The sequence below is a fragment of the Vombatus ursinus genome, unplaced genomic scaffold (genome assembly GCF_900497805.2).
Source record: "Vombatus ursinus unplaced genomic scaffold, bare-nosed wombat genome assembly UNPS02014812.1, whole genome shotgun sequence".
NCBI classification, from domain to species: Eukaryota; Metazoa; Chordata; class Mammalia; order Diprotodontia; family Vombatidae; genus Vombatus; species Vombatus ursinus.
Window position 1 is genome coordinate 42,221,014 of NW_020954590.1, and position 7,182 is coordinate 42,228,195.

Genomic DNA, 7,182 nt, shown 5'->3' on the forward strand with positions numbered 1-7,182 from the left:
CCAACGACCTCCAGTGTGTTATCTTGGCCAAGTCATTTAACCTCTTTGGGCCTCAGTTTCCTCATTTGTAAAATGAGGAAGTTAAACTAAATGGCCTCTAATGTCGCTTTCAGCTCTATGATCCCATGAGCTTCTCCACTGATGTCAGAAATTCCATCATTTCTGATTTTCTCAGTCTCTACCCCCAATGTCTTTTTGTCTCATTCTCTGTCTTTGTTTCTCTTTCTCAGTTTCTGTCCCTCTGTCTTTGTCTCTGTCTCTGTCTCTTTTTCTTTCTGTCTCTCCTATCTCTGTCTCTCTGTATATCTGTATTTATCTCTCTGTTTCTCTATCTCAGTCTCAGTATCTGTTTCTGTCTTTGACCCTTTCTGTCTCTACGTGTCTCTGTCTCTCTCCATTTCTCTGTCTCTCTCTCTCTCCCCTCTCTCTTTCTCTTCTTCCTCTCTCTCTTTCTCTTTCCCTCCTCTTTTTTTCTCTTTTTTTCTTCCTCCTTTCCTCCCCTCTCCTTCTCTCTCTCTCTCTCTCTCTCTCTCTCTCTCTCTCTCTCTCTCTCTCTCTCTCTCTCTCTCTCTCTCTCTCTCTCTCTCTCTCTCTCTCTCTCTCTCTCTCTCCCCTTTCCTCCCTCTCTGTCTCCCTTCCCTCCTCTCTCTCCTTTCCCTCTCTCCCTCCCCCCATGTGGTGCTTGAACCCACTACTATAGATTCAATATTCACTTCTATGCTGATGACTCTCAAATCTATAAATCAAGCCCTAGCTCTCTCCTGAACCCTACTATCCATCTGCCTGCAGGCCATCTCCAATTGGATGTCTTGAAAACTACATAAATTCAAGTATAAAAGGACAAAATCACCCCCCCCTTACCACCACACAAAAGCTGGCCCTTTCTCCCAATTTACCCATTTCTCTTAATGACATCCTCCTTCTCCCAGTACACCTGGCTTAAAAGCTCCATTTCAGTATCCTCAAAATGAAGAACTAACAACAATAACACCAAAGTCACACAGACAGTATATGAGAGAGCTAGGGGGAAAACCTAGGTCCTTGAGTCCTAGGCTCCAGGTTTTTCCCACTGGACAATACTCCTTCTCAATCTCCTTTGTTGGAGTTGAATTTCCCCATTGAGACGTAGCCTTATATAAGAGGAAGTCCACTTCTCCCTCTTGCCACCACATTTCCCATGCCCTCTGAAAAGCATTCTCAGCTCACCTGTTGTTTACAATACTAAATAGTTTTGAAGTTCCCATTTGTGGAACTGAATCTTTTTTTGTTGTTGTCTTTGGAGAAGCTGATTTTCTGGCAAAAGCCTCCTTTTTGACTATAGTTTTTGGTGCCAGCTGATCTTTTTAAAATTTGGCCAGTGATATGTGGTTTCTTTTTGAATCTGTACTGGGTACCAGCCATCTGTATCTGGCAAGACTTCTGCTGTTTTATCAGGGCTTCACTAGTTTTCTTCAGAAGATGAAGAAATATTTTAGGAGACCAGTGGAAAGTTGAAAGAACTCCACAGAAACACCCTTTTTACTTATTAAAGAGAATGACACATTGGTTGAAGTATAGGCTACCCCTAAATATACACCTAAAGTGAGTTCTCTTTGAAAGGAATACAGTCTATTGGCATTCACTAAGAGAAAACTTACACAAAAATACCAAACAAAAAGATTTTTTAAAATATTTCTTTCTAAGATGTCTATAGTAATGACAACCTCAGAAGGTCATGGTGAGAAGATAACAAAGGTATTTGAAGGCAGGGCTCTGAAACTTTAAAAAAAAAATAAGAGAATGTTCTTCAGTGAATAGGTTGCAACTACTCCCCAACAAAGAAATGTGCAGAAGAAACAGGACAAAGGATATCATATATGAATTCCATGGCTGACAATTTTAAAAAAAGGTAGATTGATCATCTACAGAAAGTGAGGGATAACAGATAGACCTCTGCTTATTCTATCAGTGTCCATATAATGGCAAGCAATCTAGAGGAACGCCCTAAGGACATAGGGTGGGTCTCCGTGCTGGATTTATAAGAGGTCATGCCCCAATGAAGAAAGTACCTACAATGATGAGGTCAAAGATCCTTTGAAGTATCAAAATATGTTAGTATTATTATTACATTTACCCATCTTCTCATTGAGAGTACAATTATAGGTCTCAATTAGGTTTTATGCAGAGCTAAGGGAAAATTTTGTCCTGTGCTCTGACCAAGAAGAAGAATAATAGTTCAAATTTATAGAGAAATTTTTTTGGTTACAAAACATTTTCACACATATTGTCTCATTTGATTGTTACAATAACCTCAAGATGGAGATAGTAAAAGCATTTTTTCCATTAGTGCTACTATCCCCATCTCACAAGTGAGAGAACTGAAGCCAAGAGAACGAATAACATAAGCCCAAGGCCACCCACTTAGAAAGTAAAAAAAAAAGTTGAACCAGGTCTTTGGACTGCAAATCCCATATACGTTTCATTACATCATGCTGTCTCTCTGTAAAGATTCAGCATAAAAAAAAATCATTAAAAAGTCATCAAACTTCTGTTATACACACACACGCACACACACACACACACACACACACACACTCACACATACATAAAGTGTAATGGGTGTGGTTTGTACCATAAAGCAGATTTATGTTAAATTAATCTTATTTTTCTATTGAAAAAATTGGACCTGCAAAAATAATTGGACTCATGGATTTAAGAATACCACCTTCATGAATGATGCAAAAAAAATTCTGTTTGAAAAGATAATGGTAATTTATAGATAAAGCAGATAATAATAATTCTTAAAGTACCATATTGACTCTTTCCCTTCCCTTTTTTCATATACTTCATTGGATCTATGGGGGAAGGGTACCCTATATCAGTGACGTTGGAAGCACTGTAGCCTAGAGAATGGGTCCCTTACATGGACTGCTTTTTATGCTTTGATCTTTGTGCTTTCCAAAGCTATGTAGCTATTTAGAGTGGAGCTTCTGCAGTCTTACTATGAATGGCCAATGAGATGACATTTAAAAACATGTTTTTTTCCTCTGGTGGGTTGCCATTGTTATTTTTCTTGGCTTTCCATTATCTCTTATTCTTAATAGGACTATGATAATGATGATGATAACTGACATTTATACAGTGCTTTAAGGTTCATAAACTTCTTTATATACAACATCTCATCTGATCTTCAGAAGAATTCCATGAGGTTTACAATGTAAAAATTATTATCTCCATTTTACAGAAGAGGAAATTGAGGCACAGAGAAGTTAAGATGCATGCCCAAAGTCTCATAACTAGTAAAAGGCAAAGCCTGGATTTGTCGCTTTACTTCTGAAGGCCTCAGGAAACTTTCTAAGTCTCTAAGTTGCAGATCAGATGCTGTAACAGGTGGTAACAGGTGGTAACAGGAATTTCCTCCCTTGAAATTCTCTATATTAACAAAATCCTAAGTCCAGACTCTCCCCTACACAGCTTTCTCCTCCCCCCACCCCTGCCAAAAAAAAGATAGAGAGACTCAAGGACTTGAAGACTTGTAGACTTTAAAGTTGACAAAACACCCAGATTCACTCAAATTCCACCCTGCAAACAGCTGCCTCATGCACACTCTAACTCAAATCATTCTTTCACACACATGTAATGCCTCACCAATGTCATGGGAAATAAAGCTGCATTTCAGAAATGAACTTTGAATCTAGAAAATCAAAGCAGATGTATTGTTCTTCATAAATGCTGTTGATTTGGGGCCAAAGGATGTAAATTGCTAAGGAGTTGATCAGTTTTTCGAAGGGCTCTATTCATGGATGATAACTCATTCTGATTCCCTGTAGCGCAGATGGGTTACAAGATTAGGCAAGAAGAGTTCAGTCAGTCAGTCAGTCAACAAGCATTTATTAATCACCTAATATATGCCAGGCATTGTGCTAAAAGCTGAGAATATAAATACATGCAGAAAGACAGTCCCTACCTCCAGGGAGCTGACATTCCCATGGGGGAAGATAATACATAAAAGGAAGCTGAAAGAGGCAGGAAGATGGGAAAGATACCCAACATGGGGACATAGGAGAGAAAGTCCTGCAGAGATGGAGTCAACAGTGCAACCTGGAAAGGGATGAAGACTTCTTTGGCCTGGGTCATCTCCTTCAGTGAAAAGGTGTTGGAAGAAACCAAGTAACCTGAAAGCGATGCTTTGGGGGTTGAGAGTAGATCCAAAATGAGAAGGAGCCCAGGAGTGGAATAAGGTTTCAGGGTGAAGAAGTTTCTATGACATGGTAAAGCTGAATGAACATTATGACCTAAAGAAGGATGAAAGCTGACCTTTGCTCACATGCTCACATCCAAGCAGACTACAAAATTTAAAAACAAAATTTTATTTCTATAGCACAACAGAGCTACAAGTAAAGTTTCCATTTTCACAGAGCTCCCTGTGAGTTGATCTAACCTTACACAGAGACCCACAAATGAGTCACTTCAGATTTATGATGTCTTTTCTGTGGCAGCTGCAAATGGCGGCCCATAAAGGAACAGGATCATTACCTTTCACCTAGACTATGGCAATATATTCCTAATTGGTCTCCCTGCTTCCATTCTCTTCCTTCTCTAATCCATTCTCCACACGGCTACAAAATGTATATATTCCTTAATTACAGGTCCAATCAAGTCACTCCTCTGATCAAAAACCTCCTATGACTCTTCATTAACTCTAGGATAAAATATAAAACCTCTGCTGGACATTTAAAGCTTTTCACAATCTGGCTTTAACCTATCCTTCCAGATTTATTTCATCTTACTTCTCCTTATATATTCAGCATTCCAGGAAATGGAATTCCCTTACTGTATTTCCATAGAAGATATTCCATCTCCTACCTTCGCACATGCCATACCACATGCCTAGAATATTGTCTCTTTGCGTACCATCTTTAAGACTTTCTATCTTCCTTCAAAATTCAGTTCTACCGATAAATAAAATCAGGAGCTGGTTTTTATGAAAAAACCAATAAGATAAATAATTAATTGGTTAATTTATTTTAAAAAATGAAAGAAAACCAAATTACCAGTATCAAAAATGAAAAGGGTGAATTCACCACCAATGAAGAGGAAATTAAAGCAATTGTTAGGAACTACTTTGCCCAATTGTATGCCAATAAATCTGACAATCTAAGTGAAATAGATGCATCGTTACAAAAATATAAATTACCCAGATTAACAGAAGAGGAAACAAAATACTTGAATAACCCCATTTTACAAAAAAGAAATTGAATAAGCCATCAATGAACTCCCTAAGAAAAAAAATCCCCAGGAATAGAGGGATTCACAAGTGAATTCTACCAAACATTTAAAGAATAATTAATTCCAATACTACATAAACTCTTTGCAAAGTTTGCCTCAGGTGCCTCCTCCTACTCTACCAGAAGCCTTTCCTGAAATCCATAATTGTTAGTCATTTTTCCACTCCCACACTTTCAGTGTGACCATTTACACCTTGGAAATCAGCAAACACTACAAATCAGGGCCTGATCTATTGTTTTGCTGATTGTCTGCGCTTAAGAAAGTGATAGAGAAAATGTTAATAATTCAGATTAAATTTAAAAATGTGTTGTCTGCCCCACACCCTTTTTTTTGAGAGCCAGATGTTAAACATTTTATTTTGTATTGATAGATTTATATACATGATGTTGTAACATGTTTACCAACTGCCCCGAGCAGGGCAGACAAGCAGGCCTACCTGAAGCAGCACAGCACCCTGTGGTAAAGGCGGGAGGCAGCATGCACCAGGCCAGTCGAGCCACCATCTTGACTGCCATCTCCCCTTAGACACTATGGGAGACAGTGCAAGACCCTGAACCCATGAACATTGGGAATAGCAATGCTTCCAGCCTGGCGCCCTCAACCATCATCTTGGGAATAATCCCAATGGAGATGTGGCCTTCCAAATACTCTTTCATTGGCTGCAGTCACAGCTACAGAAGAGCCGGGAAAGAGAGATTTTGCCACCAAAGTATTTGGCATCATCACATGGTTCAGCATCAGAAACTGATATTATTTTGTCAGTGAAAATGACATTAAAGAAGAGCATTAATAGACGCTTTCCTCTTGCACCCTAAAAACCATGGGAATTTTTCATCTGATTTGCTGCAGAAACCTTCCCTATATGTTATCTCTTCCTTAGAACTTGAGCTCCTTGAGAACAGGGACCATCTTCCTTTTCTATTTGTATCTTCAGTGCTTGAGCACATCCTTTGCATATAAAAACACTTAATGAATGCTTCATTTATTCATTATAATGCAAGTTCTTTGAGGTGAAGGATTATTTTATTTTTGTCTTTGTATCACCACGATCTAACACAGGACCTTACATATTGTCGTTATTGTTATTGTTCAGGTTTTTTTAGTTGTGACTGACTTTTCATGATCACGTTTGGGGTTTTCTTGGCAAGGATACCGGATACTTCTTCAGCTCATTTCACAGATGAGGAAACTGAGGAAAACAGAGTGAAGTGACTCGTGGAAGATGATGGAATAAGGCAGGAAATTACGTGACTCTCTCAAATTCTCCTACAAACAAGTTGAAATAATGCCTCAAAGTGAATTTCGAGTGACAGGAATAATTAAAAGTTGGGGTAAAGCAATTTTCTGCCTAAGACAGTCTAGAGGGATCTTAAGAAAGACTTGACCTCTCCAGTGGTGGCCTTTTTTGATCAAAGTACAAATACCTTCAAGGTCAATACTGCTGAATCAGTAAACAGTAAGCCCTGGGGACAGGTGCTTAAGCTGAAGCCTCAGCTTCAGGAGCTTTTATCCCACAGACAGAGTGGGGATTAGGTGGCTGATCAGGGGAAGATTAAAGGACTGGGTGCTGGATGCCAGGCCCAGTTGTGCTGACCAGATGGGGTCCCAGGCTATGGCTATGGGAGAGGAGGATTAAACACATGCCGGTGAGTGTAGGTTGCAGAAGTTGAGACCCTGCTGGCTGTGGGCACCTCCAAGAGAGCTAAATTCCCTGGTTTTGGCTCCAGGGAAGAAGGGTTAGCTGAAGCTTGCAGCCATGGGAGGGACCACAGGGAATAAGAGCATTTGAGGTGACAGAGTTGCTGGGGGCCCTGGCCTTGGCTCAGGGGTGAAGAGGAGAACCTGAGATCAGGTCCCAGATAGAGCTCAGAACACAACAGTATGAAAATCCTGAAGCCTGAGACATTATCCCTC